The sequence below is a fragment of the Acomys russatus genome, chromosome X, assembly GCF_903995435.1.
Source record: "Acomys russatus chromosome X, mAcoRus1.1, whole genome shotgun sequence".
Lineage (NCBI taxonomy): Eukaryota > Metazoa > Chordata > Mammalia > Rodentia > Muridae > Acomys > Acomys russatus.
In genome coordinates, this window is record NC_067169.1 from 18844407 (window position 1) to 18862069 (window position 17663).

General features: G+C 44.9%; 1 non-coding gene across 1 annotated transcript; it reads left to right on the forward strand.

Annotated features, from left to right (window-relative positions):
• The first annotated feature begins 16500 nt into the window (after nt 1-16500).
• On the forward strand, nt 16501-16636 carry LOC127186010 (small nucleolar RNA SNORA70). The gene has a single exon (XR_007830267.1). It is a non-coding gene; the product is annotated as a small nucleolar RNA SNORA70 (small nucleolar RNA).
• Nucleotides 16637-17663: the final 1027 nt, after the last annotated feature.

The window sequence follows — 17663 nt, forward strand, 5'->3', positions numbered from 1 at the left end:
TAAAACACAATATATTTATTTACTTCCCTTTACAGCAAAACTTTCAAAAAATGGTAATTGTTTTGGTGACTTCTTTATTTATTTAGCAGGGTCTCAGACTGGCTGGGAACTCAGTCATTCTCAAGAAGCCTCCTAGCAGTGGGATTATGGGTGTGTGCCAACAGATATGCCTACTGGTCCAACAGAACTTCTTAAAAGAAATATTGTAGCAGTTTCCCCCATTTTTTCTATCCCTGCAATACCCATTGCTCTTCTGAAACAACCCCAATCTGTATTTTTTTCCCCAACTCATAAAAAACTGCTGCTGCTGTTACACCACCAGTTAAACCCCATATCGCATCTTACATGGCCTCCTGGCAGCATTTGACAGTTGATCATCATTTTTCTTCATTTGGTTTCCGGGATGCCCCACTCTCCCAGTGGCCTGCATTTCACACTGGCTGTTCTCGAACAGCGCCCATCAAGTAGATCTGTCCAGTAAGTGATCATTGGATGAGACACACGAAGGAATTATACATGTATGTAAGGAAGTACAAAGAAGTGAGTGAGGCTACAATCTCAGCTCAGCTTCACAGATGTTGATGACTGACTGCTGCTTCTCTGCTCTGTGAACACAGAGTGAGGAGCTCACGGTCCAGTGGGGCAGGGTGAGAGGCACAGAGAAGGAATCTCTGTGCAGCATGCTCACTGCGCTGACAATGTTAAGTAGTATGGGCTGGGAAAGGCCAGAACAGGTGCTTAGCCTAGTTGGGAACTCTAGGAGTGTTGGAGGATATGGTACCTGGTACTGCGTGGATATTGGTACCAAAAGTGAGAAAGACTCCAGGACAGAGTGAAGGGGAGGAGAAGACCAGTCAGAAGAGACTTGTGGTGTGGAAGCAAAAGCCAGCCCGTGAGAAATTCAACACACCTGTTTTTCAAGGATGATGATGATGATGATGAGTTGTTTTTTGAGACAGAAATTCTCTGTGAAACAGCCCTGGCTGTTCTGGAACTTGCTCTGTAGACCAGACTGGCTTCAGACTCAACAGAGAGTTTAAAGATGTGTGCCACCATGCCTGGCAAGGATTTTTTTTTTCTACAGCTTCTCTGTAGCCTCACTTGGTCCCCGATGACGATCCTCCTGCTTCAGCATTAATTGCCATGCTTGGCTTCAAGGAGGTATTCTGACTTCTCAAATATCAATGTCTAGATATCTATAGATTTCCACTGATGTGATTGTGTTTTGAGACTTGCTCTTGCTGTGTAGCCCCACATTGGCCTTGATCTGTCCATTCTTTCATCTCGAGCCTCTCGAGTACTAACTAGGCTTACATGCCTGGCTTTGATGTGATGATTTGATGATTATTTATGCCAAACTGCTTGAAAAATTAGACAAATTACTAACAATATTTAATTTATGAAATGTGTCCCCAGAAAGGACAGGAAATTTTAAGTAGTTTTATAACCATTGAAGAAACAGAAGTTTTCCTGCATAGAAACTCTGGGCCCAGATGGCTTTGTTAGTTTAAAACCCAAGGAACAAAATAACTCCATTTTCCCAAAAGTAATCCCACGATGTAGAAAAGGAGAACATGCTCAATTCATTTAATGGGGCTGCTAGAATCTTGATGCTTTTTAAAACCTGGTGAACTGAAAATGAATAGCAACATAACCATCTCATGAACACAGACAACAATGTTCTAAATTAAGTGACTGATAAGTCAAATACATGTTTTAAAAAGCCTAAGACAGCTAGGCAGTGATGACATATAACTTTAATCCCAGCACTTGGGAGGTGGAGGCATGCCGAACTCTGTGAGTTCAGGGCCACTCTGGTCTACAGAGCAAGATCCTGGCCAGCCAGGGCGACACAGAGAAACCATGTCTCAAAGAAAAAAAATGTCTAAGATGAACAAGTTGAGTCAGTTTTCTGTAAGGTGAAGCAGGATTGCAACTTTGAGGTTAGCCTCTGCTACAGAATGTGTTCAAGACCAGGCTTGGCTATATATCAAAACATTGTTTCAAAAAACTTGAGGGAAAAAAGGCCGTGTGGGCTTTATCTCTGATATGTCATGTATTTTAGTATTTGAAAAAGCACAAATACCTCATTAGCATATTAAAAGAGAAAAACTATAGGAACTGGAGAGATGGCTCAGGCTCCAACCCCCTCTTCTGGCCTTCACCAGGCATACACATGGTGCACAGACATGCATGCAGGCAAACAGCTCTACACAAAAGAAATAAGAAAAGTTACACTTGTGTCAATATTTAGAGCTAGATGAAATTCAACAACTATGAACTTTCAAACAAATGTACTTTCTTGGCAGAAAGCTCATCTAGAAATATTTTTGATGAACTGCATACTTGGACTGAAATGTTCCATAGGATTCAACACTGGAGTGGCAACAGGGCTGCTGCTATCAATTATATTTGTACTCAAGGTCCATCACAATAAGACATGACAAAAAAACAAAAAACAAACAAACAAAAAACCCCAAAACATTAGAGGCCGGTGAGATGGCTCAATGGTTAAAGATACTTGCTAACCAAGCTTGATGACGTGAGTTGAATCTATGGGGTCTATACAGTAGAAAGAGAAACTTTCACACATAAACTGGGATCCACATCCTCTACAAATAGATATAATAAAACTTTATGAAGAAGAAGAAGAAGAAGAAGAAGAAAACATTTAAACATTGGAAACAAGGAAAAGAATTATCATTATTTGTAGGTAACACCATTGTGTATGCAGAAAAGCCAAAATAATCTGTGGAAGAACTTAGAATGATTAGAACAAATTTTGGAAGCCGGGTGCACTGGTGCATGCCGGCACTCAGGGAGGCAGAGGCAGGCGAATCACTGTGAGTTCGGGGTCAGCCTGGTCTACAAAGTGAGTCCAGGACAGTCAAGGCTGCACAGAGAAACCCTGTCTTGAAAAACCAAAATCCAAAAGAACAGGAATTTTATTTTGGATACAAAAATCTGTATTTAAGTTTTTTTCTTTCTTTTTCTGGCAGGGTGTGATGGCACAAGCTTGAATCCCAGCACTTGGAGGCAGAGGCTGGCCGATCTCTGAGTTCAAGGCCAGCCTAGTCTGCAAAGTGAGTTCCAGGACAGCCAAGGCTACACAGAGAAACCCTGTCTCAGAAAAAAATTTTTTTTCTTTTGGCTGGGACTGTAGTTCACTTGTAGAATGCTTAACAAGTGTGAGACCCTGGCTCCATTACAAGCACCTCAAAGATACGTTTTTATATGCAGACAACAAAGACCATTCTAATAAATCATTCATAAACAACTTAGAAAATAACAATGAGGGGCAATATCTTTTAGGGAAAATAATACAAAACCCTATTGAAGAGTTTTAAAGACTAAAATAAATTCCCATATTCATTGGAAGAATCCAGGTCATGAAGTTTGTTGGGACCCTCTAAACCAGTGCCGCTCAACCTTCCCAATAGTTCCTCATGTTATGGTGACCCCCAACCATAAGCTTATTTTCCTTGCTTCTCCACAACTGTAATTTTGCTACTGTTGTGAATTGTAGTGTAAATATCTAATGTGCAACCCCAAAGAGGTCATGACCCACAGGTTGAGAACCACTGTTCTAAACTGTTTTGTAGGCTCATTATAAACCCAGGCACAATTTGTCGATATGAACTCTTGAATAGGATTGCGCTGTTATCCCTAGGGTAACTTGGTCCGTTGATCAAATTAATTCTTCAATGTGTATGGAATGCCAAGCTAGCCAGGCCACCCATTCTTATTTTGAAGGTACAACAATCAAGGCAGTGCAATGTTGTTTCAAGCCTAGGTAAAAAGGTGGTCTCAGGTAACACTCATATGGAGACACTGATTCAGTGATCAAGAAAAGATATGTTAGACCGTTAGGGGAATGGTGAAACTTCTTGTTTGTTTGTTTGTTGTTTGTTTTGGAGACAGGGTTTCTCTGTGTAGACTTGTCTGTCCTTTTCCAAGACAGGGTTTCTCTGTGTAGCCCTGGCTGTCCTGGACTCACTCTGTAGACAAGGCTGGCCTCGAACTCATAGAGATCCGCCTCTCTGCCTCCCTGAGTGCTGGGATTAAAGGTGTGCGCCACCATGTCCAGCTGAAATTCTTAATAAATGGAACAATTGGGTATCCAGTTTGGAAGAAAGGAACTTTGACCTCTGTATCACAAAAAAGAACTCTGTGTGAATGTAAAACACCTACATGAGAAGGAAAAGCAAATCACCTTATAATGTGACACAGAGCTTTTCTTTGCAGTTGGGGTCAAGTTTTGCATCATGTGTACCCTAACCCAGCTAGCTATCCCAAACCCCAACCACGGAAAACATTTGTTTACTCATGATGGAAAAAAGCTTTTTTCAATAAGATACAAAAATCACTAACCATAGGTGAAAGTTATAAAACATTATAAAATTATAAAACATTATAATGTTTGGCCTCCTGACCAAGGGACAAAAGCGAGATTGTGGGAGAAGTACCTCTAACCAATGAAGAGCTTACTCCTAGAATGTATTAAAAACTGCAAAGAGAAAAGCCAGGGCCCAAATAGGCATATCAATGAATTGTGTCATTCACAAAATGGGGTATTGTGCAACAAGAAGGAAAAATCTACAGCTGTATGATCTGGGTAGCTCTCACAGCTGTGATGCTGAGTAAAAGGCTCTGAAGAAAAGATTTCACATGATTGTGAGCCATTTAACCAAAGTTTATAAACAAGCAAAACTGCTGCATTACCCCGTGGCAGATAATGCAAAGAAAGGCAAGGAGACGATCACAAAGTCACAGTGCATTCAGTTGTTGGGAGGGATGGGTGTGGCTAGGAAGGAGCCTATGAGACTAATGAGGTGTCCAGCATTCGATACTGTTCACTTTGGATGTGGCTCATGGATCTACAGCTTATTTTGTTTAGCTACTAAGTTTCAAAATGTACTGAAGTGATGGCTCAGTAGTTAAGAGTATGTGCTGCTCTTTCAGAGGGCCTGAGTCCAGTTCCCAGCACCTGCATCAAACAGCTCCAGGGAAATCTGATGCCTCTGGTCTCTGGGCACCTGCACTTATGTGTATATGAGACACACGAACGCGCGCGCGCGCACACACACACACACACACACACACACACACACACACACTTATACATAATTTAAAAAAAATAGTAAAATAGTAAATAGTCAAAGTGCAGTGAGAAGAGGGAGCAAGGTGAAGGGCTCCTTCACGAGGCTCTCAGGAACCCCCTTTTCCTGGCCTAAGGCATGAAGTTTGGGTGCCCTGCATCCTTCCCATGCTCCCTTGGGTTCAGTCTCTTGCTTTATTTCCTGGCTGCCCCTGGAGCTTCCTCATCTCTGTTTAGGCAGCTGATGCTCTGAGGAATGGCTTAGCCTGTATCCCAAAATGGTAGTGAGGTAGGGGCTCCCATCTCCCAGGCCATGGGCGACACATGCCCATCTTGTCCTCAGATGGTGACATTCATCTCCCCTTAGGACTTATCACTCCCTTCATTAACCAGGACTTCTAAAAGCTTGGCTTTATGATGATAAGCAAATTCTTGGTTCTCTCAGAGCCCCAGTTCTTCATCCATAAAGGGTATCTGGTACCCACTGGGCAAAGTGGTCACACACTTTGGGGTAAACTTGTAAACCTAACCTTACCCACATTCATTTACTGTAGTGTTTGATGTAGCGTAGCAGGGCTAGAATGACAGGATCCTGGACTGAATCTTCCCAGCCACCACACAATGGGTCAGTTACTTAGTTCATCCTGCCTCCCTTGGCTCAGAGTACTAAGCTCCTCCCAAGGTTTTGTGAAGTTGAAGGGACACAGCCTACCAGCCACTGACTTACTTTTCTATTGCTCTGATAAAACATCATGCTCAAAGCAACTTGTAGAAACAAGGTGTTCTTTTGGGATGACAGTTCCAGAGGGATAAGAGTCCATCATGCTGGGACAGCATGGCGGCAAGCATGCTGGCTGGAGCAGCAGGCTGAGGGCTCACATCTCAAGCCACAAACAGGAAGCGGAGAGAACGAGCTAACTTAAAATGGCACAGAGTCTTTTGAAACCTCAAAGCCCGCCCCCAGTGACATACTTCCTCCAGAAAGGCCACATCATTTTTTCCTCCCGAGACAGGGTTTCTCTGTGTAGCCTTGGCTGTCCTGTATTTGCTCTGTAGACCAGGCTGGCCTCGAACTCACAGCGATCCTCTTGCCTCTGCCTCCCGAGTGCTGGGATTACAGGTGTGCACCACCATGCCCGGTTTAGGCCACTTCTTTTAATCTTCCCCAAACAACTACCAACTGCAGACCAAGAATTAAAGTGCCAGAGATTTAGGGGGGGGGGACAGCATCTCATTCAAACCACAGTAGCCACTGACTATGACATCTGTCACAGAACAAGCTTGAGGTCAAGGTTGTCATTGTCATCCCTCACAAGAATCTACAGCTGACATCTCCATAGCAATTGCCGCCCCCCCATCAGCGCATGCATGGATTGCAACAATGTGAGGGACATATAGGGTGGAGACTTCCAGGTACATTCCAGGCCTGGTCTGTCATGAGACACTGGGTTCCTCACACCCCTGGGGACCAGCACCTTCTCACTATCTCGCCCACTGAGGCTGATTAAGGGACAGGACCATCACATGGTAGGCTGGGTATTTCTGACATAGATGGCCAGGAGGGAGGGAGAGGAGCAGGGAAGGATGGGGGAATTGGCCTCTGTTCCTGCCTGAATTAGTTTTCTGTTGCTGTCGCGGATTTATAACAAACATTAGAGGCCCAAAACCAACAAATAGTCACCATTAGATTTCTGAGCCAGTCTAAAGAGACAGGAGGCAGGAAAGAGACTAGAAACTGACCTCAACAAGCCTGCACTGTTTATTTCAAACAGCAGATGCAGTAGGAAAGGGGTGTCTGCTGGAGGGGAAGGGGATGCTTGGGGCTTGTATGCAAGGTTTGGAATGGGATAGTAACTGCAACTGCTGGAGCTAAAGGCAAGCTTGCAGCTTATCCCTCATGGAGCTGTTTGTCCAGACAAGGCCGTTTATCTTTAGAAACAGCCTTGCCCTGGCTACTAGCTTGTGGGTGATACAATAGCAGTGAGCGGGGAGGGGCTGGAATTTCAACATAGGGCCTTCATCAGGGTCTGGAGAAGTTTGGTCAACACTTCTTCCTTCCTTCCTCCCTTCCTCCCTCCCTTCCTTCCTTCCTTTTTTTTGAGACAGGGTTTCTCTGTGTAGCCTTGGTTGTCCTAGAACTAGCTCTGTAGACCAGGCTGGCCTCGAACCCATAGAGATCCGCCTGCCTCTGCCTCTCCAGTGCTAGGATTAATGGCGGTGTGTGCCACCATTAATGAAGGCTTATTTTAACAGCGGTCTCACAGGTTTGTAGCTTGTTCTTTCAAGAGGTCCTAGGGCAGTGGTTCTTAACCTGGGGGGGGGGGGTCAAGTGGCCCTTTCTCAGGCATCACGTATCAGACATCCTGCATATCAGATATTTACATTATGATCCATAAGAGTAGCAAAATTGTAGTTATGAAGTAGCAACAAAATCATCTAATGGTTGGGTGGGGGAGGGTCACCATAACATGAGAAACTTTATTAGAGGCTCACAGTATCAGGAGGTTTGAGAACCAATGCTCTTGGGGGAACATTTGTTTCCTTGCCTTCCTAAGTTGTGAAAGCTCCTTGTAGTCCTCGGCTCGTGGGTTCTCCCTCTGTATTCTCAGCCAGTCACAGCCAGTCGAGCACAGAGTGCAAGCTGTGGTAGAAAACATGGCACAGCCAGTTGGCAGGGAGCAGATCTAGTAGAAATACCACTGTGAGCATCGCCCCCACCCTTTCTCTGCTCTTCTGCCTGATGTCAGAAAAGCACACCCCAATCCCGAGCCATGCTTTTCCGACATCAAGCCCAGAAGTGTAGAGTCTACTTTGACCACTAGCTAAGAGATGAACAAACAGAGGCCCCGGAGCTCTGTGTTCTTATCCGCCCTGAGCTCACTCCACCGTGGCCTTTCCTGATGACCCTTCCCTTCTCTTCCTTGGCCAGCATCTGCATCTCTTAGTGGTCCCTGTTCTCTCTGCCCTCCGATTTCAGCCCAGCTGCCAGCTGCCTCCACCCTACAACACCTCTGCTTTTCCATTCTGCGCGGCTGTGCTCAGGGAAGCCTGTGACCCCATGGTGGCTGGGGTCCCACAGTGAGGATGTAGTGCCATCAGGTATGGCTTGGCCCTGAACAGCACACATTATAGTGATGTCCACCTTTGCTAGGACATATCTTGTCTCCAAAAAGGCAAAGCTTCAGAGGACACAGGGGAGGGTCAATTTTTTTCCTTTTACATTTTTTTATTTGAAAATTTTATCTTACAGTTCAAGTTTTATTGTGCGTGTATGTGTGCATGTACAGATGCAGGTACCAGTTCCGGTGCATGAATTTGTGGAGGTCAGAGGTCACTGTTGGCTATTGTCCTTTATTGCTCTCTACCTTATTCTCTTTTTTTCATATAATTTTTTATTAATTTATTCTTGTTACATCTCAATGTTTATCCCATCCCTTGTATCCTCCCATTCTTCCCTCCCTCCCATTTCCCCCTTATTCCCCTCCCCTATGACTGTTCCTGAGGGGGACCTCCTCCCGCTGTATATGTTCATAGGGTATCAAGTCTCTTCTTGGTATCCTGCTGTCCTTCCTCTGAGTGCCACCAGGTCTCCCACTCCAGGGGACATGGTCAAATGTGAGGCACCAGAGTACGTGAGAAAGTCATATCCCACTCTCCACTCAACTGTGGAGAATGTTCTGACCATTGGCTAGATCTGGGTAGGGGTTTAAAGTTTACCTCCTGTATTGTCCTTGGCTGGTGCCTTAGTTTGAGTGGGACCCCTGGGCCCAAATCTGCCTATCATAATGTTCTACTTGTAGGTTTCTAGGACCCCCTGGATCCTTCTACTTTGCTATTCTCCCATGCTTCTCTCATCTAGAGTCCCAATAGGATGTCCTCCCCTCTGTCCCAGTTTCCTGGTAAGTGAAGGCTTTCGTGGGACATACCTTATTCTTTTGAGGAATGTTCCATTCGTGAACCTCAAGCTTGTGGTTTTTAGGCTTTGCTGAGAGCCAGAAGACCCCTGTGACTCTCCTGTCTTTACCCTCCTCAGTGCTGGGATGACAGGTTATACATATGACCAGACCGTATGTGCATGAGGAGGTTTTAACTCAGCTCTCATGATTGCCCAGCAAGTGCTTTTAACCACTGAACCATCTCTTCAGACTCCAACAGTTAAATAAAAAAGAAACTTTATTTATTTTGTATTTTGAGTGTTTTACCTGCATGTATGTCTGTGCACCACAGGCATGTCTGGTGCCCACGGAGGTCAGAAGAGGGCATAGCATCTGCTGAAACTGGAGTTGTGAGTCACCACCTGGGTGGTGGGAAGGGAACCCAGGGCCCCTGCAAGAGCAACAAGTGCCTTTAAATGCTGGGCCACTTCTCCAGTTCCCCCATGCCATTCTGAAAATGTAAATCACAAACTCCAATTCATTCTAACCAATGAGTTGATGGCATGCACATAGAGAAGGCAGCTCCAAACCCAGCACGCACTTTCCCAGCAGGTAGCTTGACTGGAACCAAACCCCAAATTAGGAATGGAATGCTGTGGCCAAGTGTAGACCCTGAAAACCTATAGGAAGCAACTGATAGTTGAAAAGATTAAAACCAGCCGGGCGTGGTGGCGCACGCCTTTAATCCCAGCACTCGGGAGGCAGAGGCAAGTGCATTGCTGTGAGTTCGAGGCCAACCTGGTCTACAAAGAGAGTCTAGGACAGTCAAGGCTATACAGAGAGGCCCTGTTTCAAACAAACAAATAAACAAACAACTCCCTCCCCCCCCCAAAAAAAAAGGAAAAAGAAAAATGAAAAGATTGAAACCTCAATTTAATAAGTGGGGCAGACTAGATGGTGGAGTCAATAAGAGTGGCCCCGTTACCATAAACCAGGCTTCTTGTAACAGAGCTAATGAGCACCCTCAGACTCCTGTCTAGAAAAAGGCCAGAGCTCATTTGTCTTCTTTGGCCTTTCTAAATTACCCTACAAGGAAAGGGCAACAACAACAACAACAACAACAACAACAACAACAACAACATCTTCAAAACCCCGAGGCCTAAAAGCCCCACTCCTGTGCTGCTTTCCCACCTAAAGCAGCCAGATGGGGAGTAGGCCCTAGCTTCCAACAACAGTTCTGGACTTAGATGCATGTCTGGTTCAAGACCCCACCAGCAGAACTAGAGTTGAGAGCATGGACAGCATAGAGTGCCTCTGCTGCTGTTGTCCCCACCTCCCCGATCCCAGCACACCTTGTTCCTGTGTCCACACTGTAGCAAGCCCTCTTCCACAGCTCTAGAATGCAGACCCATTGTACTTTTCCATCACAGAGACTCGAACTCTTGCAGGCACAAGCAGCACATCTTGAATAACGATTCAGGGGTTTCCAGTTCAATCATGACTCAAGCTTAAGATGAAGAGCCAGATGAAGGTGCACGTGGGAAAATCTATGAGAAACACATTGACACTAGAGCTGTGGTTCTTTTATTTTTATTTTTGTTTTTTATGGAGAAGTTTATTATACAAGCATGGGGGGCAGGAAAGGAGGAGGGACACCCGAGAGAGAGAGAGAGAGAGAGAGAGAGAGAGAGAGAGAGAGAGAGAGAGAGAGAGAGGAGAGAGAGAGAGAGAGAGAGAGAGAGAGAGAGAGAGAGAGAGAGAGAGGTTGAGACAGCAAGAAAGAACAAGAGAGAGGAAGAGGAAGAGAGGAACAGCTGGAGCTGTGGTTCTTAACTGCAGGGACTTTTGTCCTGACAGGACACTTGGCAATTTCTAGGGAGACATGTTTTTTTTTTCAAGACAGGGTATCTCTGTGTGTAGCCTTGGCTGTCCTGGACTCACTTTGTAGACCAGGCTGGCCTCGAACTCACAGAGATCTGCCTGCCTCTGCCTCCCGAGTGCTGGGATTAAAGGCGTGCGCCACCATACTGGCTTTAGGGAGACATTTTTATGTGTCGGAACTAGGGTGGGTCAGGGATGCTGTCAAATATTTTATAAAGCACAAAACAGCCCTTTCTTCCAAAAGATTTGTCTAATCCAGATTGCCAAAAGCATTTCCAAACAGGACTGGAGTGAGAGAAGAAGTAACAGCAGGAGGAGAGTAATTAAATTAACTCCAATTCAAATTTTAATTAATTCACAAAATGAATATTGCTGGAAAGCTAGTTATGTTACCAAAGCACAGGACTAGACGGCTAACTAGGGAAAGACCCTGGTGCTATCTGAGAGAGATGAGCTGTGACCTGAAGTTTTGAAGTCTACAGCAGACTAGGCAACAGACACCCACCCTCCCAGCCCTTTAACCTCTGCAGTGGCTTATGGGTAGCAGAAAGGTCGTGCACATCTTCGCAGAGCTGCCCTCAGCTTTGCTAATCTTATTTACATGCCCCCTTCGAGGAATACCATTTAAAACCAGTTTGCATGGTGGTACACAGTCCCAGAACTTGAGGGGGCAACATCTTGTTATGGAGTGCGGAGGGACTCATGGAACCCCACTTCTCCATGAGGAGGTATGTGCACTTCATGGTTGGCGGGGAGGGCCAGACAGTTTCCTCAGTGGTGTAGCCACTTATTAAGGCCGTGCTCCTGTAAATGCCCCCTCAACCCAGGCTTCGGTAAGCAGCCCTGGTTCATCTCGTTGGATCATGAGAGAGAGAGAGAGAGAGAGAGAGAGAGAGAGAGAGAGAGAGAGAGAGAGAGAGAGAGAGAGAGGAGTTCTGAAAGCAGAAGTGGGGCTAGTTATGGAAGAGGAAGGCGCCCAGTGGGGATGGGACAAGAAAGGGCAAGGGGAGCATATGATCGAGAAATATCATGTGCATGTATGAGACTGTAATAATGAAACCCATTATCACAGACAACTAATATGGCAGTTAGATAGGGAAAAGAGGGGCCCGTGGGCCACGGGATAGAGGAGGGATGGGGGGTGGGGTAGTATCTTTTCTGGGATAAACATGGACTTGGTGCTTCAAGGCAGCAGAACCACTCCTATGGGAGTATGATTGCTCCTTGGCCCGTCTTTGTTTCCCTTGGATCTCTATGCACGGCCCCGCCCTTCTCAGAGCACTGTGAGTCAGGGAGACAAAATTCATTGGCTCCTCAAACAGGCTTAGGATAACGTTTTCTTTTCTTTTTTGTATCATAAAGCATCTCAGCTTGTATCAAAATGGTGTGTGTGTTTGTGTGTGTGTGTGTGTGTGTGTGTGTGTGTGTGCTTTTTTTCATGTATGGGCAAGACTTCTAGGGGCTAGGGATGTAATTTTTTGTTAGAGTGTTTTGCCTAGCATGCTTGAGGCCCTGGCATCAATTTCCAATAACACACACACACACACACACACACACACACACACACACACACACACACACGCACGCACTTATACATACTACATTACATGTGTAGAGACCAGAAGACAATTTGCACAGGCCAGATGACACCTTGTGGGTTGTCGGTTGTCTCCTTGTGGGTCCTGGGGGTGGGGGGGACTGAACTCAGGTACTCAGGTTTGGACAGTAAGCATTTTTTTTTTTACCCCATAAGCCATCTGACCGGCCCCTCCCTTCTTGCAACAACATTTTGGGTTCACTCAGCTAGGTGGCTCTAGAAAAGAGGGAAGTTATTGAGAGCCTTACCAGAGCACTGAAAGTCAGTGTCTCAGACTCCTAACAGGGCCAGTGACAGGTAAGCACAAGGCTGTCCCGCTCAGATTTTGAAGCCTGCTCTTATCTGCAATGTAGGCATGTAGCTAGCTGGGGGCTCTGGCCTGATGTCTGCCACTGTAGATTCCTGGGATTGCTCCTCTTCGGGGTTGGGAGCCCAAGGCAGGCCATCCTTACTCTTAACCATGCACTCCTGGTTGGGGTTGCAGAGCCCTGGCTTTGTGAGCAAAGGCCAGGTTGTTTCTTGGAACAGCGTCCTGCATGTGGGTAGGTGTAGGCAGTCTTGGCCTGGCTCCTTGTGTCTAATTGCGGGGACCCTGAGGTTATGCCAGTGAGCTTACTGCTGCATTGTTTAGCTTGACCCAAATACCGTCATTAGAACCATGAGCCATCATTACAAGAGCCAGCAGGCTGACATTTGTGAAATGTATCCCAATAGTGGCTCATGTGGTCTCAAATGATTCTCAGGACTTGACCTAATTTATCACCACATTGTTTACCTTTCTACAGGATGGCTAAGCATTGTTTGATTTACTTTTTTACTGTCCTAATTTAGCAAAGGCGAACATTCTTGCGTGTGTCTGTGTGTGTGTGTGTGTGTGTGTGTGTGTGTGTGTGTGTGTGTGTGTGTGTTTGGAGATTGATTCCAGGGCCTCAAGCATGCTAGGCAAAGCACTCTAACAACAAATTACATCCCTAGCCCCTAGAATTCTTGCCCATACATGCAAATGTAGGAGAAATTCAGGGATGTCCATGCACTAGAACTGCTTGTCATAGCAACAATCTGAAAACAGCCTGATCGTAAATCACCAGGAAATGCATAAAGTAGATTATGCTATGCCAACATCAGGGACGACAACAAACCCAGGGAAAAAAAATCTATTTGCAAAAGAGGCAGTACAGTAAGAGTCTTTACAAATTTCCTGGAGAAGAACGAATGGCTCAGAAGCAAACAGATCTAATCTCTAGGCATGCAGATATTTGCAGCAAGACAGTTTTAGAGAAAACAAGGATTTTAATGTGCTCAATAGAAAAAAAGAAAAACCAAATACATATTGGGGTGAGTGGAAGAAGTGAGGGGGGAAGTTTTCGGTGGATATGATCCAGATGCATTGTTTACCTGTAGGGAATTGTTAAAGAATAAACAAGACGTTCTTCTTAAACAGAAAGAGGAAGAGAATGGACAAATCTAATGAAAGTCCTGTTGGATTCACTTTGAGTTTTATGAAGTTCAGTAGCTGCAAGGATTCATGTAACCGACAGTACAATGATTCAGAAATAACCCTGCACCCCCCCAATCTCCATTGTGTCTCCACACCTTCTTCTTTGCCCAAAGCCTCTGCAGCCCTTCCCCACTCCACTTTCGTCTTTTTGATACCGTCTGCTACTCTTTGAGAGCGCTTCACTTGGCGGGATTTTGCTGAATTTCTTTTTCCCTTGAGTTTCATCCAAGTTGTTGAGCATACCGATATTTCATTCTTTTGAATTCCACTGCGCACAGTTTGTTTAGCCAGTTACCCACTGAAGAGCATCTGGATGGTTTCCAGCTCCGGGCAGAGCTCGACCTCGTCTGTTTTACCTCAGCAGCTGTATACCTTGTTTTTGTTTTGTTTTGTTTTGTTTTGTTTTTTTGTTTTTGGCTTTTTTTTTAAGACAGGCTCTCCCTCCCTGGCACCTGAGGATCAGCAACTAGACTCTGCTGGCTGACTAGTGAGTTCCGGGAACCCTCCGGGGCCACCACCTTCTCACGAGTGCCCTCACAAGCTCCTACTGCCGTCCCTAGCTTTTGCTGCGGCTCATCCTCAACTTCAAGCTCAAGTGGCAAACTGCTTACCAGCTGAGCTAGCTTCCCAGACCTCTATTTTCAAACATTTCCTAAATTTATTGAAATCAAGGGAACTTAAATGACACAGAAATGACAAGCATTCAAGGGAGATGTGGTGCTGTTTGGAGGCCGAGTCAGGGGAATCATGAACTAAAGATTAGTCTGGGTGACACAGATATTTTGAGGCCACCATGAGCTAAGATGACCCCTCTCTGAAGGCAAACCACCTTCATAGAAGTCTGTATATGACAAAATGAATATAAATGATGCAACTTTGTGGACATGTTCTGTTATATACATATTTACTCCTTTCTATTTTATACAGATAACTCATACATGTGTCATGTTAGTTCTGAGAGAAAAAAACCCAACCAACCAAACAAAAATAATCTCAAGCTGAAAAAAAAAATACTGTGGAATATGTTTCAATGGTAGTGCTCAACCTCTCATCGTTGGTTTTTGAGACAGGGTTTTTCTCTTATGCCTAGGCTGGCTTCCAACTTAAGGGGCTCATGTAATTCTCCTGCTGTAGCATCCTCAGGAGTTGGAATTGCAAGTGTCCACTACCTCACGCAGAAAGTTCCTAGTTTAATTTCATGATTAAAGTGTAACTGGACCCAGACTTAGCAGGCCCGAGATCTTAGCATAACTCGCTCCATGATGCATGTACTGTCCAGCACGTAAAGCTCAGCACGTAGAAGGCACCACCTGCCAAAACCAAAACAAAGGCCTAATTCATCAAAGCCCACAGCTCTGGGCAAGTTTCTAAATGTACTAACTTGCTTCTCCACTTCTTTAGTTCAGCTTCTGCCTAACTGTTTTTGTTAACTGATGTATGTCAACCCAGAACATGGTTTTTGTGCTTAAAAAAGCTCACCCTGAGAAGTTTCAGAGCTCCAATGGGATCCCAAACACCAAATGTAGTCACCGGTCCATTAACAAAGACTTTCTATTGGTTTAAACCCATGTCTGAGCAGTCTTCTCTGGTCAATACCACACAACACAAAGCATAATTGATTTCAATTTGTGTCTCACTGTGTAGCTTGGCTGGCCCAGAACTCATAAAGATCTGCCAATGGCTGGGATTAAAAGTGTGTGTTACCACACCAAGCTTGGTTTTATTTTTTAAAAAAATAATATTGGCATCATGAAACAATGGGTCATTAATAGTGAAGACATTTTACATACACAATATCTTACCAACGTTAAAAAATTATGATTGTTTGCTACAATGTTTTGTTTTCAGTCTCATTTCCAGACAAGAAGCTAGCTGCACACAATTAAGTGGCATTATTATTATTGTTGTTGTTGTTGTTGCTGTTTTTGAGACAAGGTTCCTCTCTGTATCCCTGGCTGCCCTTGAACTTATTCTGTAAACCAGGCTGGCCTCAAACTCATAGACATTTCCCTGCCTCTGTCTCCTCAGTGCTGGCATTAAAAGCATGCATCACCATGACCAGCTGGGCTGGCTTTATTTTTTGTGACAGAGTCCTTCTATGTAGACTAGACTTCCCCTGAACTCCTGATTTTCCTGTTTCATCTTCCTCAATGCTGAGATTGTGACTCCTGGATGTTTGTTTGTTGTTGTTGTTTGTTTGTTTGTTTTTCACAGAGTCTCACTATGTAATATAGCCCTGGCTGGCTGTTCTGCAACTCACCGAGATCTACCTGCTTCTGCCTCCTGATTGTTGGGATTAAAGGCATGCATCACCACACCTGGCCTAAGTATTTGGAACTATAAAGCTACCTTTAAAAATTAGTGAGGATTATTATTTTTTTGTTGCTTCTAATCATACAGTTTGACTTATGTTTTCCTATGTAGTGTGAGTTACATTCTTGTGGAGGGCAGCATAAGGACCCTGCTACGCATTCTTTCTGTGTATGGTGGTGCATGCTTTTGATCTATAGCATTTAATGAGTTGAGGCAGTGGTCTCAAGGCCACTGTGGGCTACAGAGGGAGACTATCTCAAAAGGGAAGCAATCCCATGGGGGCCTGGTGTGCAGTGGTTACAAAGAGCATCTTCCTTGGTAGTGTGCCCAGCCTGTTGCATATATGGGTTGCCTAAGGGACCTTGGAGACAAATTTACTGCTAGTTAGTTATTCATGTCTCCAGTCTCTGCTAACCCCAGTCTAGGTTACAGACAGGTATGTGAGTGCCTTTAGGAAGCTCCAGGGTACAGTCGTCAGGGTTCACACTGGTCAAGTCATTGTGTCCATCCGCACCAAGCCGAAGAATAAGATATATGTGACTGCAGCCCTTTGTAGAGCCAAGGTCAAGTTCTCTGGCCACGCCTCAAAGAAGTGGAGTGTCACCCAATTTAGTACAGATGGATTTGAAGACCTACTAGCTCAGGAAATGCTCTCTCTCTCTCTCTCTCTCTCTCTCTCTCTCTCTCTCTCCTTCTCTCTCTCTGGTTTTTCGAGACAGGGTTTCTCTGTGTAGCCTTGACTATCCTGGACTCACTCTGTAGACCAGGCTGGCCTTGAATTCACAGTGATCCACCTGCCTCTGCCTCCTGAGTGCTGGGATTAAAGGCGTGCGCCACCACTGCCCGGCGAAAAAGTTCTTTTTTGATGGCTGTGAGGTCAACTATGTCCCCAGTCATGCTCCCCTGGACAGGTGATGGTGGGTCCTGCATTGCTGAGGGTTCCCACTTATTCCTCACCAAATTCAGTTTAGAGGAAAGAGAAGCTGCCGTAGTGCTGAGACCATGTCACCAAATAACTACACAAATGCCAAATCCAGCAAAGGTGAGAAGCAACCACCAGTACACTGTCACCTCACAGGCTCAGAAAACTGCTCTTTTTTTTTTGGATATTTTTTCCTCCACTGTGTAAGAAATCATTAGTGTTTTTTATCAGCAGTTTCATTATGTGGCTTTTTTTTAACAAGAAAAAAAAAATGGTTTTGATTTCTTTCACAGTTCGCAGTTCTCAGAAGAGACCTAATTTTGGAAATCATGTAGTCCAGGGACATTTTCAATAACCGAATGCCCTTTAGTAGATGAAGCTGCAGACATTGGCATCTTCACCCTTAGCTGTTGTCAGCATATCCTGCAACCAAAGTCACATTCTTCCCCTGTCTTCACAGTCCTCTTAATTATTGTTTT